This window comes from Lissotriton helveticus, chromosome 2_1, assembly GCF_964261635.1.
Source record: "Lissotriton helveticus chromosome 2_1, aLisHel1.1, whole genome shotgun sequence".
Classification (NCBI taxonomy): domain Eukaryota; kingdom Metazoa; phylum Chordata; class Amphibia; order Caudata; family Salamandridae; genus Lissotriton; species Lissotriton helveticus.
Window position 1 is genome coordinate 251,807,616 of NC_136059.1, and position 20,989 is coordinate 251,828,604.

Sequence of the window (20,989 nt, forward strand, 5' to 3'; positions counted from 1 at the left end):
ACGTCTGGTCAGTAGGACTCTGTCCCTCTTTTTGGAGACAACAACATACTGGAGGAGGAACAGTTTGGTTTCAGACCGGGTCATGGGACAGAATCAGCCTTGGTGGTGATGCTGGACAGCCTTCGATTGCCGCGTTTGATACGGTGAACCATGACATTCTACTTTCAAGGCTGGAAAACTTTGGGGGGAAAGGGGTAGCGCTCTGTTTGTTGCGATCCTATCTGTCTGATGGATGGCCAGCGGTGGCACTCCCTCTGTACCAATCAGAATTTGTGAAAGTTTTACATGGGGTACTGCAGGGATCTTCTATCAATCCCATTTTGTTTAATGCTTATATGCAACCCTTGCTGGAAATGATCAAAGCTTATAGCATCAGCGTGATTAACTACGCTGACGACACGCAGCTTTTGATACCCCTGGATGATGCACAGGCGGATTCGCTGGATAGCTTTCATGCTTGTATGCGTGAAATGGTGAATGGTTGAAGGAAATTTTGCTTCAGTTTAACAGTGGGAAAACGGAGATCCTACAGTGCAAGGTGGGGGGGATCACCCGAAGTCTGCCAGCAGACTTCTGGCCTCTAACCTCAGATGGCACGTTGACACCAGTGAACACGGTGCATAATCTGGGGGTTAGTTTTAATGGGAATCTAAATCTGGAGAACCACGTTAATAAACTGGTGGGAAGCTGCTTTACTTTAATTCGAGGTCTTCGGAAGGTGCTGCCTCTGCTACCAGTACAGGTAAGAACAATGTTAGTTAGGAGTATCATCCTTAGCCGTCTGGACTACTATAATGCCCTGCTTCTGGAATCTCCGGGTTACCTGATTGCCAGATTGCAGAGTATCCAGGCGACAGCAGCTAAATTAGCACTCTCCCGAACTCATCGGTCATCAACAACACAAGCACTGGCGGAGCTACACTGGCTCCCAGTAGCTCAAAGGATCCTGTTCAAATCACTGTGCATTGTGTTTGGAGCACTTCATGGACAGGGTCCTACGCCGCTTCAAGGTAAGTTCCAGTGGTACGAGTCTACCTGGACCCTTCGCTCCTCTTCCACCAACCTTGTCAGAATCCCCATGGTAAAGAAAGTGACCCTGGGAGGAAGAGCCTTTAGCGTGGTAGCAGCTCACCTTTCGAATGGTCTCCCCCTAGAAATCAGGAGAATACAAAGTTTGCTGCTGTTCCGCAAAAAAATGAAGACCTGGCTTATACCTAGGGTATAATCTTTTAGGGTCATTAGTGGCTTTCTCTTGAAGGTATGCCTTTCTTCTTCTCACAGCGGATAGTCTCTTTTTCCGGTCTAAATTATCTCTTAGCGCCAGGTTGCCCGCAGGGTTACAGCGCGCTCTACAAATGCCAAATAATTAAATAAAATAAATTACAGTGGTCAACAATATCAGTGTAAATACAAGTTGTAGTACATATGTGCTTTTTCAGTGTATACCAAACAACAGAGAGTTGTGAAAGCTTAACTTAGAGGTTTCTCTTTGTTTTGTAGAATGTATGTGGGAATAGAGACCTAACCATGTGAGAAGCAAAAGTTTCTTTGCTTCTTTCCTAATCATTCCTATTCTGGTGTATTTTAATATATTGCCATACTCTACATCTGCAGCCTGTCTCATATTTTGTGTAGACTCAGCGTAATGAAAAAATAAACATCGGTTTACATTTCCAATACTCCCTAATGACTTTTTAGTTTCTTCTTGAATCCGTTTCTGAAAAACGATTTGACCTTTGACAGGAGTCAACTGTAGAAGGTCACCAAAACTATGACGTGTTCACCACCAAACAGAACATCATAGTCAGTTCTGAGGACCTCTTGCATCCGTAGATGAATCAAAGATAGCATTAGGTTTGATACCATGCTAAACTCGTCAATATTAATAACTTCATTTGTTTTTAAAACTCTGGACACTTCATGACAATCATCACCAGATATCTTCAAGTACTATAGTTTATTGTCATGTTTCCCTGGCAACATAAGTAGTCTGTGCAATGTGATTACTTTAATGTTGTGAGCAACTAGTTCATTAGGAGGAGGCACAACACATGAAAGATGACAACTAGTCTTCCTGTGATCAAATGCAGTCAGCACTTTAATTAGAAAACCTTTTCCTGTACCTGCCTGCATTCACATAGAGAAGTATAGGCTTGAATGTTCTACAATAACATTCGATTTACCATGTAGGAGTTCTCGCTCTACTGATTTTGTTATTTACTCCAACATTTGTAGCTGTTCTTGAATTATTTGAGAGATCTAAATCAATGGCCTAACACATCACTTAGTTCATAGCATTTTCTACTTCAGTTATAGCTATAGATGCCTCATTTTCAATGCTAAGCTGCCCAAGGGGATCTTGACCATAATGGCCTGAGCTCTGGCTAACTAGTGAACGGTACTATAGAGCAATTTGTTTCCTCCTGTTGAATTTCATAATTTAACATTTTCTGCTACGTAGAAAACATTTCAGATTTAATATTTTCTTCGACTGCATTGAAAGCATCTTTATAAGTCATAATAATCTTGCAGTTAAGTTACTGAACGCCAATGTTTAAACAGTCCATCATATTTGTTTTAAGTAGCTAAATACTTTGTAGTTTAAATTGTGCTCAATTTTAGGAAATGGTTTCAACACACATTTTTTGTGTTTGATGCCAGACCTATGTACGAAATACAGGGACCTTATGTCAAAGGTCCAGAGACCTGGTGGGTATGCTTATGGTTACTGCTTACTAAGTCAGTGTGTACCATAATTTGTGTGTGAGAAAGAAAAATTTCTTTCTAGAGTCCCCTCACTCACCGGGGTTGCCCCACGGTGACATGCTTCATCATTGGGGCCATCCCAGTTCTCTACGAAAAGGGGCGTGCTGCGACAAGGCGACTACGCTGGAGCACTAGTTTTGTGAGATGACTATGTGTGGTGCAAGTGTGATGATGGTGGAGTGGGTGTGAGATTAAAAATACCGTGCTAGTGGGCCTCAACAATTTATTTCGCTCCTAGTGTGGTATAAAAATTAAAAAGGGGTAACACTGTGTACTAACTTTTACTGAGCTAGATCAGTGTTCAGGTCAACATGTTTCAAGCTCCCCTAAGCTTTTCTTCAGGACCATACAGGGTCCAGCCCTGTATTGCCACTCCTATATAACCATCTGCCATATTATTTCGTGTTTGTACATAGTGTGTTTTGTCTATAGTCACATTTAGTCTATGTGTTTGTATGTTTTATGTGTAAATCACTAAACCACTTTATTCACAGTGATTTATTTCTCAACACCGTCTTGGAAACCAGCACGCGTCAATATGATGCCATGGGCACACTCACGCCCTAGTTGGAGTGAGATGCTTGTGAGTTGCCCCCTTCCTGGAAGGGGTTGTCTACCATTTAACATTTGTTATTCTATCTTTCAGAAAACGCAGTGAAATACAGAACGTATGTACAGCACGCATGTTTATTAATAACAGCGTAGATTGTCACACATATATGTATATATTTCTTTAGCAACACTTTTTTCATTAGAAAATAGGAGTGGCAATACAGGGCTGGACCCTGTATGGTCCTGAAGAAAAGCTTAGGGGAGCTTGAAACATGTTGACCTGAACACTGATCTAGCTCAGTAAAAGTTAGTACACAGTGTTACCCCTTTTTAATTTTTATACCACACTAGGAGCGAAATAAATTGTTGAGGCCCACTAGCACGGTATTTTTAATCTCACACCCACTCCACCATCATCACACTTGCACCACACATAGTCATCTCACAAAACTAGTGCTCCAGCGTAGTCGCCTTGTCGCAGCACGCCCCTTTTCGTAGAGAACTGGGATGGCCCCAATGATGAAGCATGTCACCGTGGGGCAACCCCGGTGAGTGAGGGGACTCTAGAAAGAAATTTTTCTTTCTCACACACAAATTATGGTACACACTGACTTAGTAAGCAGTAACCATAAGCATACCCACCAGGTCTCTGGACCTTTGACATAAGGTCCCTGTATTTCGTACATAGACTGGAGGCCGACCTGGTTTGGTTTAACCTCCTTCTCCCCCTTCTTTGTTGATGATGCCAGACCTAACCTGGCCAAAATCATTGATTTGGACTTCCTGTATAAGCTAGAAGAACTCGAGCTTGTCTCACACCAGCTTCATATGATGCAATTTCCCTATGCAAGAGCATCTTCAAACTGAAACTGAAAGCTTTTTACTCAAAGCCTTCTCTGCTGCTATCTCTTCCCATTCAACCTTCATTTCTGTCTTTTCTGACTTTGCTATATATGAAGTGACACATCGAGCTACAGCAGTAGAATTGTTTGCTACAAAATGAATATCGATGTTGGCATTCCATATGGATAGGATTACTGGACTCTAATCATTGATGCGTTTTTAAGCATCACTTCTTTTGGTTATATGCATTTTTAGGTGATTTCTCAGTACTAGTATGTCTGATTCCAGACATAAAACTGTTCACTCTTTGTTTGGAGATTTAAGACCTAGGGGATCCAAAACAGCACTTAGGGGCTCATTATGATGGAGGATTTTCCGCATCCTCCGGGCCGGCGGAAGCCACCGCCGGCCCGGAGGATGCGGAAAATCCTCTGCGGACCCACCAGAGACCCACCGCCACATTAGGATGGCTGGTGGGTCCTGGTTTACGTCCGCTGCTTTTCCGCCGCGGTTGGCTTACAACCGCGGCGGAAAAGTCCTGATATGGTGGCGGTGTCTCTCAGACACCGTCCACCATATTAGGATGTCTGTATTTTAATGCCTTTACACGGCGGCATGTCTGCCGTGCAAAGGCATACGGATTGTTGTTTGGGGGCCCGTTGCGGGCCCCCAGGGGTGAAGAGGGGGTGGGGGGTGCACATGGGGGGTACCTATGGTACCCCCCTGCATTTGCGTGCACAGAGCGGCAGGCACCGCGCGGTGCCTGCCACTTTGTGCATGCAAATGCAATGCGTGCATTTTTAACATTGCTGCGGGTGCAGCTTGAAGCCGCACCCGCCGCAATGTTAAAAATAGAGGATGTGACCGCCAGGGTGGCGGTCACATCCTAATTGCACAGGAGGGAACTCCGTAGGACATGCGGAGGTTCCCTCCTCCTCTATGGTCGCGGACGGACTCAAGTCCGTCCGCGATCATAATGTGCCCCTAAGTGTAGTATTTTCCTTTTGCTCTGAATCTTCATTGATAATATTTGCCACATTTATGAGACTAGAATTACAAGGATTGTTACCTATGAGTTTGATTCTGAAACTCTTCTGGAATGTCACATAGTGCATATTGCTCAATGAATGATAACACTGGCTCATCAGTATCTTGACCAAACGTTTGTGCATCTTTTACCCACACTTACATATGAATATGTGGTGCACCTCTAGTCTGGTATTCTTTTCTTCAAAAAAGTCTACAAACTCACCCAGTGGTAGGTTCTTTTTGTTACAGATAAAATAGAGCATGGCTTCAAATCTGTGTTTAGATTATCTACAAACATTTGCAGGCTCAATGGAACACAATTTGCCAGGAGTCTTCAAATGAATCCCTGCAATGTTTTGTTTAGCTTGCCTGAGAAAGTGATGAAGATTATCTCAAGCAGACTCTGCACAGGTCAAGGTGACAAGCCAGGTTGATGAACCTAGATTGCCTAACATACACTTTAGCTCACTGTGGTGACAGAACCAAAATTCATTTGTACCACATTGGCAAGTCATGATGTTCATCAAATTCATCTTTTGTGCCTCATCTTTACATGTACTTTTTCCACAAAATCTCTCACAGTCATGTCATTAAACAGTGCCCCTGTTCTCATAACATGGCCCACAGTATAAAATAGCACCAACAGATCACATTCAAACAAAAGGTGGAAAATGTATGGAATGTTTTGCCTAAAGTTGGGGATCATCAGAATATAATCTATTTGACCTACAGTCTGATGCAAGAATCTGTGCTGGACGTTTATCATAACAACTACCTTCCCCTGTAGGGTACAAATTTGGAAAACACGTGCTTCTAAACTCTTTTCGCACACATTTACGGGTTCTCCTTTTGCTTGCTTTATTTGGTACAATTCTAAAGCATCACCCATCAAGTCTCTTGAATTTAGAGGGTGAATGTTGTAATGGGTATACAACCTTTACCACGCAACTTTTACAACGACCTACCATTACCACGCAACTTTTACAACGCAGGATCCATTACAACGCATACCATTACAACGCATGTATTTACAACGCAGGTACCTTTACAACGCATACCATTACAACGTAAGTATTGGTGAGTATATCATTTTATTAAAAATATTATAAGTTTGGGTTTTTGGGTAAAGGGGTATTTTTAGGGTTCAGAGTCAGTTTTGGGTTTTTGGGTAAAGGGGTATTTTTAGGGTTCAGGGTCAGTTTTGGGTTTTTGGGTAAAGGGGTATTTTTAGGGTTCAGGGTTCAGGGTCAGTTTTCAGTTTTTGGGTAAAGGGGTATTTTTAGGGTTCAGGGTCAGTTTTCAGTTTTTGGGTAAAGGGGTATTTTTAGGGTTCAGGGTCAGTTTTCAGTTTTTGGATAAAGGGGTATTTTTAGGGTTCAGGGTTAGTTTAGGGTTTTTGGGGTACAGAGATATTTTTAGGGTTCAGGGTCAGTTTTGGGTTTTTGGGTAAAGGGGTATTTTTAGGGTTTAGGGTCAGTTTTGGGTTTTTGGGTAAAGGGGTACAGGGTAAAAATTAAATATAATTAAATTTAAATTACATTAAATTAAATTTATTAAATTAAATTAAATTACATTATATTAATTTTAATTAAATTACATTAAAAAAAATATTATATACTTACCAATACTTACGTTGTAATGGTATGCGTTGTAAAGGTACCTGCGTTGTAAATACATGCGTTGTAATGGTATGCGTTGTAATGGATCCTGCGTTGTAAAAAATGCGTGGTAATGGTAGGCGTTGTAAAAGTATGCGTTGTAACGTCATATATCCTTGTAATGTTCATATATTTCTTCTGCTTTACCTAAGTCATCTTTTTCAAATTGAACAATAGTAGCTGAGGTGCAACTTCCTGTTGTAATACAGGTAATATGGCCCTCTACATGAATATCTTTGTAAAACCTATTTTCTAATTTAAGAAATTGGTAGTCTTTCTTAACCCTATCAATGTTTACAAGTTTCTAACATCTTTAGCAGGAACAATATTTACTAAAGCCACTGCTGGTTCTTCTTCAATATTCTCCTTCATATTTAAAGGTAAATACATTTGAGTTTTTAGTAATTCAGAAGGCGATAGTTTCCTATTTTTGGTTTCCAGTCTAACAATTGCTTGGAAGGAATGCACTGTCTGTATGAGAATACTCGCATACACATTGTGGTTTGAAGCCAAGGAGGAATTGGAAAAATGTCCAATTTATTATAGACACCTCGAGCAGGCATTATATTAACATCCAGTTCGTCAATACAATATACAATGCCTTATACACAAGTCAAACCAATCTTCAGATATCACGTAAAGAACCAGTTTAAACCACTGTACTAGATCAATCTCTTCTGTTCTTTCACAAATATCAATTTTCTTGGTAAGCGTTATGTAGTGAGCTTGCCTAAAACAAACACAGACTTTGTCTGGAACTTCTGCAGTTGTGGTTGCAAATGCATCAATTTCCTGTTTAAAGTGTTATAAAACTGTGCTTGTGTCAGAGATTTCAGTGTTGGTCTCCAAAACCAACTTTATTCTCTTCAGTTGACCTTTCATATCATCTAGAACAGAACTTACTTCAGATTGACTACCTGAATAACATATTATTTAGTTTCTAAAGCTGGAAAGTGGAGTTTTTCACAAAATACAATCTTCTTATTAGATTACACATTTTAGTGTGGTGCACAGACAGTATCCGTATGTGATGGAAAGTACTGTCACAAATCTGTTGCGATAAAAAAGCCACTGAATGTGCTTGAAGGTTTGTTAGTCTTCTAACTCGACAAGCATCAAGGCATTGCAGCAGTTCCATTTTTTTCACAGTTCCTCTGCTGTATTTGTTCAAGAAGAGTGTACTTTTGTCAATAGAGTGTTGTCTTATGTTGTCTTTTCTACACGTCCACTCAAAAACTGGTTGTTGAGGGTGTTGACCTAACACTTCATTGGTTATTTCTTCCTCTACATTTCTAGGGACCAATTTTTCTTTCCCAATTGGAGTACCTACATTCATTCCATATGCACGAGTATCTCTGTCAATTACAAACACCAACTCATCTTCTTGTAAACAGCTTTCCTCAGTAAAAATACCTCACTACTAGAGGAGTGTTTTCACTCTCCCTGGAAAATAGTGTGTAAGTTTGTTTTACTAACTCAAATCTTTGGGCGATTTTTTTTTTTTAGTGAATTAACCAGTTTGTCTAAACATCTAATTCGCTTTAAAATAAGAATAAATAGCTTTTTCTTTAATAGAAAGTCCTTGTCTACAAGGCACTCAAAAACATCTGTCTGTCCTTGGAATGCATTACTGGTTTTCACTGTATTCATTGCCATTCAAAATATTAGACTCTACTCTTCTGCGGAAGAACGTTTGACGAAGTTCTTTAAATTTCTTTTTCTAAAATATGTCTTGGTTAATCAGTTTCTTTCCTGCCATTATGTGTTTTTGAAAAAGAATTAAAAAAAATCTTAGATTTTGACACATCTTCATTAAAAGTTATATCTGCAGAAGAAACTTTACCCAATGTTATTACGTTTTTTTAGTTAAAAAACTCAGTGCTCTTACTTGATTTTAATCTTTTTTTTTACCATCTTTTCCTTCCTGTGGCGGTGTTCCCTGCTTGGAGACTTCTTTGTAGTAGCTTTGTTTTTTCTTCTTCTTTCTCTACTCATTTATCAATATCTTTAATCGACTGCAGGCCATACAGACAAAATAAAAGGCATATTATATTTTCTTCTGCTTCTCACAGAGTGATTACAAAACAATCAGATTATTGCATGGCTCAATTTCCAAAGAGCACAATTTTTATTGACATCTTTATACAGACTCAAATGTTTCTGTAGAATATGTAAGATAACACTACACTTGTATTATCACATTTTAAGAGAGTGCAGCTTCTGTATGCTAAAGTTTGAGGAACTTCTTTTCCTATAGTTATATACAGGGTAAATGCTTCTTTGTTATGACAACATAGCCTGTCTGGTGAGATCTCTCTTCAAGGTGAAGGCTGGGTGTAAAAGGCTTTAAAAAAATCTCTTTGCAAAGATGTTTTCTCTGAGAATATAGGGTGCGTGGTTCACTACAGTAAGACCACCCTCTCTAGTGATTCATCTGAACAAAATAGGCAGTCTGTATAGAAGGATCAGAGGAAAAATAAGCCTTGTGCTAGTACATTTCAATATGCTATATATTCTGTATGGTATCTCTGAGGGAATAGAGTGTTTGGTTAACTACAGTAAGCCACCCTCTCTAGTGATTCCTCTGAACCCAACAGGCTGTCTGTGTAGAAGGATTTAGACAATAACTGGGCCTTGTGCTAGTAAATTTAAAAATGCTTTACGTTCTGTATAGTAGAGTTTCATAAAACAGGGATCTTATCTCATACTACTCTATAACAGCAGCCCTTCTAGTACCACCTCAGCAGAGAGTCAATGGTCTGTGTATTAGAATGTAGAGAACTAGTGCCTGCTTTGTCATAGGCATTTAAAACTGCAGGCTCTCTAGATACCTCTAGAGTAAAGGGTTGCATAGAAGGTCTCAGAGAAACTCTAGGTCCTCTGCTAGTATATTTTAACAGATTGCAGATTGAACATGTTAAACTGTTTTGCAAAACTAAACCTTTCTAACACAACTCTACACAGAGTGAATGTCTCACTTCTATGGCAACATTCCTTCTCTATTAAGCGCTGTCAACAGATTAAAGGCTGGGTGAAAAGGCTCTAGCGAGTAATTCACCCTATAAAGATGTTTTCCATGAGACAATATACTGTATGAAGGGTTCCGTTTTCCAATAACACATAGGGCCTGATTACGATGTCGGAGAATGAGTTAATGCACCACAAATGTGTCGAATATCCTATTTGCCATATTACAAATTCCATAGGATAAAATGGAATTGTAATACGGCAGACATGATATCCACTGCGTTTGTGATGGAGTAACCCTCTCTGCCAAGATCATAATGAGGCCCAAAATCTTTACTGACTCCTTTATAGGTTAAAGGGTGTGCATGAAGGGCTTTATTAAAGAACCCATCTCTTTCTACAGATCTTTTGTTGGACTGAGCAGGGTTTTAGACTCAGTTTCAAAACAGCAGTCTGTCTACAGACACCTGTGAAAAGGTCAAAGGATCTGTGTAAAATGGTTAATTGAAACACTAGGCCATGTATTATCACATTTGAAGAGGGTGCACATTCTGTATCTTACAGTTTGATAAAAGAGAGGCTCCTTTTGTTATAATTCCATACAGGGTAAATACTTCATGGCCTCTCAGGTGACATCTGTATTCAAAATGAAGGTTGGGTGTAAAAGGTTTTACTGAGAAAGTCATCCCTCAGCAAAGATGTTTTCTCTGAGTAAATATGATGCTTGGTTCACTACAGTGGATCACCCTCTCTAGTGATTCAACTGAACCGGGTAGGCAGTTTGTGTAGAAAGATTAAGAGGAAAAACTGGGCTGTGTGCTAGAACATTTCGACATGCTATAAATTCTGTATGGTAGAATTTCATAAAACAGTGATTCTATCTCATACTACATTTTAACAATAGTCCGCTTGCGACAACTCAGCAGGCAGCTAATGCTCTGTGTAGAAGAACTTAGAAAACTAGTACCTGCTGTGTTATATGGCTTTACAAGCAGTAAGCTCTCTACGGATGTCTCTGAACAGAGTGAAGTGCTGTCTAGAAGATCTCAGAGAAACTGTAGGCTCTGTACTATCACATTTTAGGAAACTGAATATTGACCATGGTAAACCGTGATGCAAAACTAAACCTTTCTAATACAATTCTATACTGAGTAAATGGCCTACTTCCATGACAACAGTCCCCCTCTAATAATAACTGTGTACAGATTAAAGGCTGGGTGTAAAAGGCTTTAGTAAGTAATTCACCCTCTATAAGGACAGTTTCTCTGAGGCAATATGTTGTATGAATGGTTAAGTTTTCTAACACATTATTTGCTAACACCTCTCTACAGGTTGCAAAGCTTTACTAGTGAACCCATGTCTCTTTACAGATCTTTTCCCAGACTGAACAGGCTGTTATACTCAATTTATAAACAGCATTTGATCTACAGACACCTCTGAATAGGATATAGGATCTATGTAGCAGGGCCGATGAAAACACTATGCCTTGGTTTTTCACATTTGAAGAGGGTGCAGATTCTGTATGTTAAAGTTTGGTGAAAGAGTGGGTACAGTAAATTTTCATACATTAGCCCCTTATATAGATTTTTTAGTTCATTCTTACCTCTCACATTTGTCAAAGTAAACAGTAATGACAACCATGTCATTCTTCAAACAGCCAGCCAGGCACAACACTTGCTCCCGCGGGACTCGCTGGACTCTCTTGCTCCTGCAGAAGCGAGAAGGCTGATGGGAAAATCGGGTCTCTCGACCAATCACAGAGCTCCAGTTCATAATTTGCGTTCTAACGGACCTCTCACGAGACTCATTACTGCTCCCACCAAGCCACAGCAAACCCTGCACTTCCCAGCAAGGGAGAGCATTGAAATTGCTCTCCCTTGCTGGAAGTGTAGCAGAATAGCTTGTTTCTCGCACTTCTATCGGAGTGCAGGCCAAGAGGAGTATAATCAGTTTCCCTGCTCCGCAGCAATTGCAGTAGGTTTTCCTTAAGCCATATTAGCCAGTCGGGAGGTCTAGACTACTTCCCAGTTTTTTTTCTTTTTTTCTGTGTGCAGAGAGTCTGGGGGACATGACAACTTCTCCAATTTGGGGTGTGGCTTTCTGTTTTTTTCCGGCCACGACTTTAACGGAGAGGAATGGTTATGGGTCAGGGATTGTGCTCAGGGCATATGAATATATGATGCACAGTGATTGTGCAATTAGTGATAATGTTTTTGCTATGTTCCTCGGGTGGGGGGGCATGGTGTGTCATTAGTGATCATGTTTATTAGATTATGGTATGGACGTCCATCGAGCCCAGGACTAACATTTTGCACGCGGAATTCCAAATATAGCTGTTGGATACCCCCATGTGGGGATTAATTGTGCGTTTTTGATGTGAATGTGACATGTCTTTCTACTGGTCTGTCTTGGAATTGTTTTATTTGTGTTCACGTATATTGACCTTTTGTGGGACATATGGCTTTTGCTGGATGTCCAGACTGTTGTGCACACATGAAGGCTATAAACAGGCCATGGGCAACATACATGGATATATCCTGGTACATGTTGGCTAGGCTAGGATGTGTCTTCATGTATACTATGATTAGACACCTTGTTCTTGTATTTCTAGGTGCTTTGTTATGGTGAGATTGGCCTATTTCTTCTACATGGTTAAATCTGAATAAAGGATGCTTATGAATAAGACATTATTTGATGTTTTATAATGCTTGTTAGAAATTGGGATTCTGGTTGGCAGAGGTGTGTACTCTTACCAAGGAGGAACCACAATCCTGGTTGCGGTATTACAACAAAAACACCCTAAATTAACTTAACTGAAGAGACAATGTGTAAAGAATTTGTCCAACGCTTAAAACAGTCAAACAGGGAAACACCACACAAAAAGATACCACCAATGGTTAGAAAAATAGAGCTTGATTTAATGAACACAATAAGACAAAAATGATAAAAATCCAGTAAGTAGAACCAAGTTATGAATCTTTCTGTGCCAAGAGTCCTATTCTCGGGAAAGAGTTTGCAAGGAGAGCGACCATGGTGGTGGCCCTCAGAGAGCAAAGAGCTGCTGGGCATCATGGATGGATGGGCTGGAGCCCCGTGGTAGCAACCGGCAATGCATGCTGTGTGAAGATAAGTACTTGCGGCCTCTCATGCTGGACATTTGTGCTAGGAACGAGGTTTCAGAGCAAACAGGCCCGGTCACATATTACCCAATAGCTTGAAATACCACTTCCAAGGGCCCAGGCCATAATACTCCCCTGTTGGGGGTCCGGAGCTCATTCAAGATTGGTCGAGGAGCTGTGGGGAGCCTGTTATGTCCCAAAGGCTCCGATTAGGAGACCAACAGACTAGCCCTTTGAGTCACTCCACTCTGGGGTCCAGGGTTCGAGATAGGGGTTGCAGGTCCACTTCCTCTTCCACAGGCAAAGAGGGGCACCAGGCAGTAGGTCAACACGTCAATAAAGCAGTTCTTCCAGAGCAGCAGTCCAGCAGAGTGACAGTCCTTTAGCAGCACAGCAGTCTTCCTGGCAGAGTATCCACGGTTCCAGAAGTGTACTGAACAGTGGGTCTGAGAGCCCTATTTTTAAACCCTGGTGTCATGAAGAAGAGGGAAGTTTCTGGAAAGTTCCTCTGAAGTTCTAGGAGTTACCTGCCTCCCGTGCCCTGCCTCCAAGCTGGCTGCAGGGTCGTTCGGCTTATTGCGAGAAGACAGGGAACAGCCTATTCTGGTACAAATGGAGCTGTGCTCACCCCCCCCCCCACATCAAGACAGTGTATGGCCATTAATGATCAGCTAATTCCAGTGTTTTTTGACTGTCTGGAGAGAATTCACAAAGTCTAACTGTCAGCTACACCCAGTGATGGGACCTAAGGCAAGCTGTAGGCCCAAAGGGCTGAGGGCGGGAAAATGCCAACTTTTTCAAAGTAAACACAAGGAGATGATGGACAGAGTGATGAAAATTTTCAGACACTCACCCCCAGTCACAGATCTGGGTTGAATCCATCATCGCTGTTTAGCTCACTTCGCCACCGCAGTTCATATGGCTGCAAATCAGTCTTGACCTTTTTTCTTTTGGGAACATTCCAGCCCGAACAGCCAAGCCAGGTCTTCCCTGGACCAGAAACAAGCATCCTGGAACCGGTTTCGGGGTAACACCCCTCCTCAGCCAGGCTAGCTTGAATCCAGTGGCAAAGTGAGCAAGAGACCCATGTCTGGGCATCGCCTGCCAACTTAGGGCAAACAAAGCAAACACAAGGAGATGATGAATGGAGCTCTGAAACTTTTCAGACACTCACCCCAGTCACAGATCATCTTTTTTAGCTCACTTCGCCATTCCAGTTCTGACCTAGCCGTATGCAAATCAGTCTTGACCCTGTTTCTTATGGGAACAATCCAGCCCGAACTGCCAAGCTTGGTCTTCCCTGGACCGGAAACAAGCATCCTGGGACCAGTTTCGGGGTAACACCCCTCATCAGATAGGCTAGCTTAAATCCAGTGGCAAAGTGAGCAAGGGATCCACATTTGGGCATAACCTGCCAACTTAGGGCAAACAAAGCATACACAAGGAGATGATGGACAGAGCTCTGAAACTTTTCGGACACTCACCCCTAATCACAGATCTGGGTTGAATCCATAATCATTCTTTAGCTCGTCGCCACCCCAGTTCAGACCCAGCCATATGCAAATCAGTCTTGACCCTGTTCCTTATGGGAACAGTCCAGCCGGAACAGCCAAGCCAGGTCTTCCCTGGACCAGAAAGAAGTATCCTGGGACCGGTTTTTGGGTAACACCACTTATCAGCTTGAATCCAGTGGCATAGTGAGGCATGACATGTGAAACTTAAAAGTATATGTCCTATCTTTTAATTACACAGCCCCCTGCCCCATGGCTACCTAGCGCTTACCTTGGGGTGACATATGTAATAAAAGGGTCATTTGTGGCTTGGCAAGCGGGTTTAAATGATAAGTTGACATGGCAGTGTGACACTGCATTCAGGCTGTAATGGTAGGCCGGGACACGTTTTAGAAGGCTACTTAAGTGGGTGGCCCAAATAGTGCTGCAGGCCCACTCATAGCATTTAATGAACAGGCTCTGGGTATATGGTATACCACTCTACAAGGGACGTATAAGTACATTAAATATGCCAATTGGGTATTTGTCAAGCAAACCATGTTTAGGGGAGAGAGCACAATAACTTTAGAACTGGTTAGCAGTGGTAAAGTGCACAGAGTCTTAAGGCCAACAAAAAGAAATCAGCAAAAAGGGGAGGATGTAGTAAAAAGGTTTTAGAGTGACCCTACAGAAAGGATCATTTCCAACAATGTTGTATTATGATTCGATATTGTATTTTTACATTTGCTTAACTTATGCTAACCGTACAATTTACATTGCTTTCTATGGGGAAATTTTCCATTAAAAACCCATGGTTTTGAGGCTTTTTGTGACACTTCTACCATTTCTCAGGGGATGCTATCTGATTTTCCATTGATTTGCTGCACCTTCTGTACATAGAATATTTCACAGATTTTGCCCATTCTGTATCTATTCTGATTGATTTCTGAGCTTAATATATGTTACTGAAATAATATACATCTTGATTGCTTTGAAATATTTTGCCTTCAATATTGCACTTTGGTTTTATTAATGAACCATTATGGTTTCTATAATTCTATTTGACTGTCACTATAAGTGCTGGTTTGAATCTTATCTTAGAGACACATTTCCTTATCTACTTTGGAGGACAACACTTTCTTCGACACGCATTCGGCACTTTAGTTTCAGCACGACAGATTATTATGAGAAATATCATGAACACAAGTCATGTGCCTGGGCTAATACATAGGGGTTAGGTGCCCATACCCCTAATCCAACCCTATAACCAAGTGACCATATCATTCCTTTATACTGAAGCACTTAAAAATGCAATACATACTTCATATGTTTAGAAGCAGGCTGGTTCCAGTCTACCATCACTGCCATGGGCATGATTAAATTTGCCTCACTCAAGGGTGCTTAGATATTCTATAAACATTACACCTGCATGCTGCCTGCCATGTGCTGAAGCGGTGCCCAACTCCTGTACCCATGTTCATGAAGAATGGGCAGCCATGGCAGTCTGTCCCACCTGAGGACCGTCGCTTACAGGTACACCTTCGCCTAACCCAAATTGAAGTCTGCCGGCTTCAATTTGGTCCCCCGCATGCAAGAGGAAGATGAGGGACAGACTTTGAAGAAATCCAAAGATCCACTCATCACAAAGGCATGTGCTCAGCTTCATGCTTAAAAACTAGATATGTTCTATAGCAGACACAAAGTATCCACCTCTACCCTTCCTGGGGCACTTTTTTGTTTGTCGCTTTTGAACGAAATACTTTATGATCCAAGAATTTGTATGTGAAACCCATGTTTTGATTCATTGTGATTAAATAACAGTGAATCTAAGTTGTATGTATAATATATTTTCTTTAACGAACTTCTCTCTTTCAATTCAACCTTTCCTTCCAACGGTTCTGTACTGGGACCCCCTACTTATGTACTCCTTATCTGAGGGACAGGACACCTTCATCAGCAATTGCCCACTGTACAAAATCTAAACTAATAAATAAATAAATGACCACATATTATCACAGAACTTTCCACTTTCACCTAAACCCCATTGCAGCTTAGGCTACCAAGAACGAGAGTAAGCAACAACATTGAAACCACCCATCACTCATCTCCCTGTTGAGTGAGCTATGCACACCCACACAGGAGAGAAGAGCATAGCACCCAGTAATCATCCCACCAAGAGACCTGAAACAAGTTGCTGTGACCGTCCCTATCTCTGCACCAGAGTCAGCTCTTATAGAGCCCATATACCCAATCCACCCCTCATGCATCACCGTTGCCCATGGAGGCTGCAGCATTGGCCTGAAATCAAATGCATGGATAATTTTGCCCCAGTGAGAGGAAAAGTGAGAGGCCTCGCTCCAGCGGAAATGAATGTTAAATGCTTTTTTATCTACCCTAAGCCCTTAGCACCTACTCTCTGTAGCATCTGCACTGCTTTCCAGTCCTGACTCACAGAGGGTGCCCGGCATCCAGCACTAGTACCCAGAACTGGCGCTGTTGCCCAACTTTCCAGCACTGCCTTTCTTTACATACTCACTCCAGGATATACTGAGCTGTGTGTGAGGCCCTGCTTTTGATGATACTTTTGATGATAAATGGAGCTCGCCATTGGGAAAAACCACTGCCTGGATAGCTGTTCCGACACAGCAAAAGCAAAGCAAGCTTAGTAATAGACTCCACCCGACTCCAGCAATGTTCATTCCCTGATTCACCATTTGACACAAAGTATCAAATGTTTCAGCAAGATGGATTAACTGTGAACTTTTGACGTATCATCATGTCATGTGTGCCGTCAAACGTTCTGGAACTTTGTTTTAGTGTTCATACCCTAATTCACCATTAGATTAAACTACAATCTTGAACAACAACATCCTGGTACAGCCAATATCGTTTGTCGATTTGTCCTCCACTGTCTGCTGATTGACTCTGAGACTGATATACTTACATTGTTGTCCTTTAACTTTTTTTTTCCCCTGTTGGGACTGAAAAGTCCTCCACATGGTGACAGATGTACACCCATCTCCTGTTTTCCCCTGCTTCAACGATGTCTGGATCCTTGGTGCTGATTTCTGTTCTTATGGGTGAACACAGTTCATGCGTGTGTGCCATGACATAGGCCTATCTCACAGATTGTGGTTTTGTTGACCAGGAGGGGTGCACAAAGTGGTACCTTGATAGTGGTGAAAGGCTACTGTCTTTGCCAGGAGGTAAGCAGCACAAGTGCTGTGTTGGCAGCATACCATGTAGTGATCAGTATAAGTGAACAGACCTTTTTACCTGTGTCACTGGAGTCAGGCCTACAGGCTCACTCATGTAAAGTTCTGTTGCTGTGTGATTAACTCACCCTTGGCCTGCATCAAATGAGTAAGTATCAATCTTCAGCATGTGTGTGTTGTTGCATGCATGTGCTGTGTGTATGTGTGCCTGTGAATGGTACTACAGAAAATAACAACAGAGGGGAGGTAGAGTACAGAGATAGGATTCTTACTCCACGGGCACTGTTTACATAAACCAAAGGAATCCTACTCAAAGTGGACAAGGATAGTGTTGACCACAGATGTGGGAACACTCAGTGTTTTGTAAAATACCCCTCACACACCAACAGGCCCCTTGGTGTCATGCTTCATCATTGGGGTCTTCGCACCCCTCTAACGGGATGCGGCGTGCTACGACCTACGACTACGCGGGAGCACTGAAAGTATAGACTATGTGTGGTGTGTGTGGTGCAAGTGATAGGGTATTTTAATGTGAGTGGTGGGATATAGTGAAGGTTTAAAAAGTACCTGGCTCGTAGGTATTCAGGAATTTTTTTTTTATTCACAACCCCGGGCTGGTACTGTTAAAAGAAGTGCAGTTTGAGGTAGTTAACTGTCGTAACTATGGACAGTACCTCTGGTGTGCGTCAACATGTTTCGGAGCTTGTGCTCCTTCTTCAGGAGGGGGGCACAACTTCCCCACCTTACTCACGTTTTTCTAATTAAAGTGTAAATAAACAAAAGTGCAGGACTATTTACAGTGTTTCAATGATAAATTAAGGCTACAATGTGCCTACAGCGGTATACGACCATGCAGTTGCATGATCTGAAAAACAAAAAACAAAAAAAGAAAATTGGTTACCCTCATTAGGGTGGCTCAAACAGGTGCAGTCACCTGGAACACCAATAGTACACTGGCTCTGTAAAGAAAAAAGACACACAGAACACACAACGAAAATAACACACATAAAGTTAATGGAAAAACCATTGGTCAAACTCATTGTGTAAGGTTGTCTTGCTTCATGAGCATTTCAAGAAACGTCTGGGGTTGATTGCTAATGTCGCAATCCGTGTTACCCCATACGCTGCTCCGCTGGTAATGGCTGTCGAGGCTAGCCCTGTCATATTTATGCTCGAGTTCTGTAATTGATTTGGTAATCATTGGCTAATTGTTGGATGCGTACTAAGCCCATACATGGACCATCCATTCAGTGACTGGTTAAATTGCACACCTTATTTGGTATGTCCGGTTCGCGTAAGCAATCCGCTTCGATGTAGTGAGGGTGGCTTGAGAAGCGCATGCCTGAAGGTACATCGATGTGCGCATGCGTATGCGAAGTAGCCACTTCTACCTGCAGCGTCTCGAGAGGCGCATGCGTTTAAAGACGCGTCTATTCCTGTCCGTGGGATTTTGTAATGAGCATGCGTGATTCTAAAGACGCTACTCATAATGCAGCGCGAGTATGCCTTCAGCTCGATTGTAGTAACTTATTTGCGCTGTTTCAAAACAAAGAATAAATTGTCAATTAACCTGTGTCGGTCATGAGTTCAGGACCCACATCACAGGGGAGAATTTCAGGTTTACTTGAACAGGGTGCCACTCTGTGCTACGCGGGTTTGCTATGGTTATAGTAATACATTGGTAGGAGGTCACTTATTTAAGCACGAGGTAAAGAAAGGCATAATGGTCCATTGGGTAACACGTTAGTGATGAGCCTGTAAGGGATAAGTGATTCTAGACCCAAATTGCAGGGGAAGGTTAGAGTAGGCTGGACAGCTGGCCCCAGGGAACATCATCATTCAGACCATGGATATGTGTGCCCAGGCGGAACACCCAACATTGTTCCTTCTGAAAAAGACCTATTTCTGATGGCATGTGTTCGATTATAGTCCATTTTAAATCGTTCACACAGTGTTGTTCCTCCAAGTAATGAGTCGCCATTTTAGTAGTGGACTTTTTGCAGTGTACGTTACTTTTATGTCCACCCACTCTAATTTTTACAGGCCTTGTGGTCATTCCCACGTACTCCAAACCACATGGGCATGTGTCCAGCCTACTCTAACCTTCCCCTGCAATTTGGGTCTTGAATCACTTATCCCTTACAGGCTCATCACTAACGTGTTACCCAATGGACCATTATGCCTTTCTTTACCTCGTGCTTTTCTTTGTTTTGAAACAGCGCAAATACGTTACTACAATCGAGCTGAAGGCATACTCGCGCTGCATTATGAGTAGCCTCTTTAGAATCACGCATGCTCATTACAAAATCCCACGGACAGGAATAGACGCATCTTTAAACGCATGCGCCTCTCGAGAGGCTGCAGGTAGAAGTGGCTACTTCGCATACGCATGCGCACATCGATGTACCTTCACTCATGCGCTTCTCAAGCCACCCTCACTACATCGAAGCGGATTGCTTACGCGAACCAGACTTACCAAATAAGGTGTGCAATTTAACCAGTCACTGAACGGATGGTCCATGTATGGGCTTAGTACGCATCCGACAATTAGCCAATGATTACCAAATCAATTACAGAACTCGAGCATAAATATGACAGGGCTAGCCTCGACAGCCATTACCAGCGGAGCAGCGTATGGGGTAACACGGAGGAAAACTCGACCCGAGTCTGTAAGTATTGGGTAAACAAAAACACCATTTCCCACCCAAAGAGTGAGTACAAAATACTGAAACCGATTCTTTATTCATCTAGATTGCGACATTAGCAATCAACCCCAGACGTTTCTTGAAATGCTCATGAAGCAAGACAACCTTACACAATGAGTATGACCAATGGTTTTTCCATTAACTTTATGTGTGTTATTTTCGTTGTGTGTTCTGTGTGTCTTTTTTCTTTACAGAGCCAGTGTACTATTGGTGTTCCAGGTGACTGCACCTGTTTGAGCCACCCTCATGAGGGTAACCAATTTTCTTTTTTTGTTTTTTGTTTTTCAGATCATGCAACTGCATGGTCGTATACCGCTGTAGGCACATTGTAGCCTTAATTTATCATTGAAACACTGTAAATAGTCCTGCACTTTTGGTTATTTACACTTTAATTAGAAAAACGTGAGTAAGGTGGGGAAGTTGTGCCCCCGTCCTGAAGAAGGAGCACAAGCTCCGAAACATGTTGACGCTCACCAGAGGTACTGTCCATAGTTACGACAGTTAACTACCTCAAACTGCACTTCTTTTAACAGTACCAGCCCGGGGTTGTGAATAATTTTTTTTTTCCTGAATACCTACGAGCCAGGTACTTTTTAAACCTTCACTATATCCCACCACTCACATTAAAATACCCTATCACTTGCA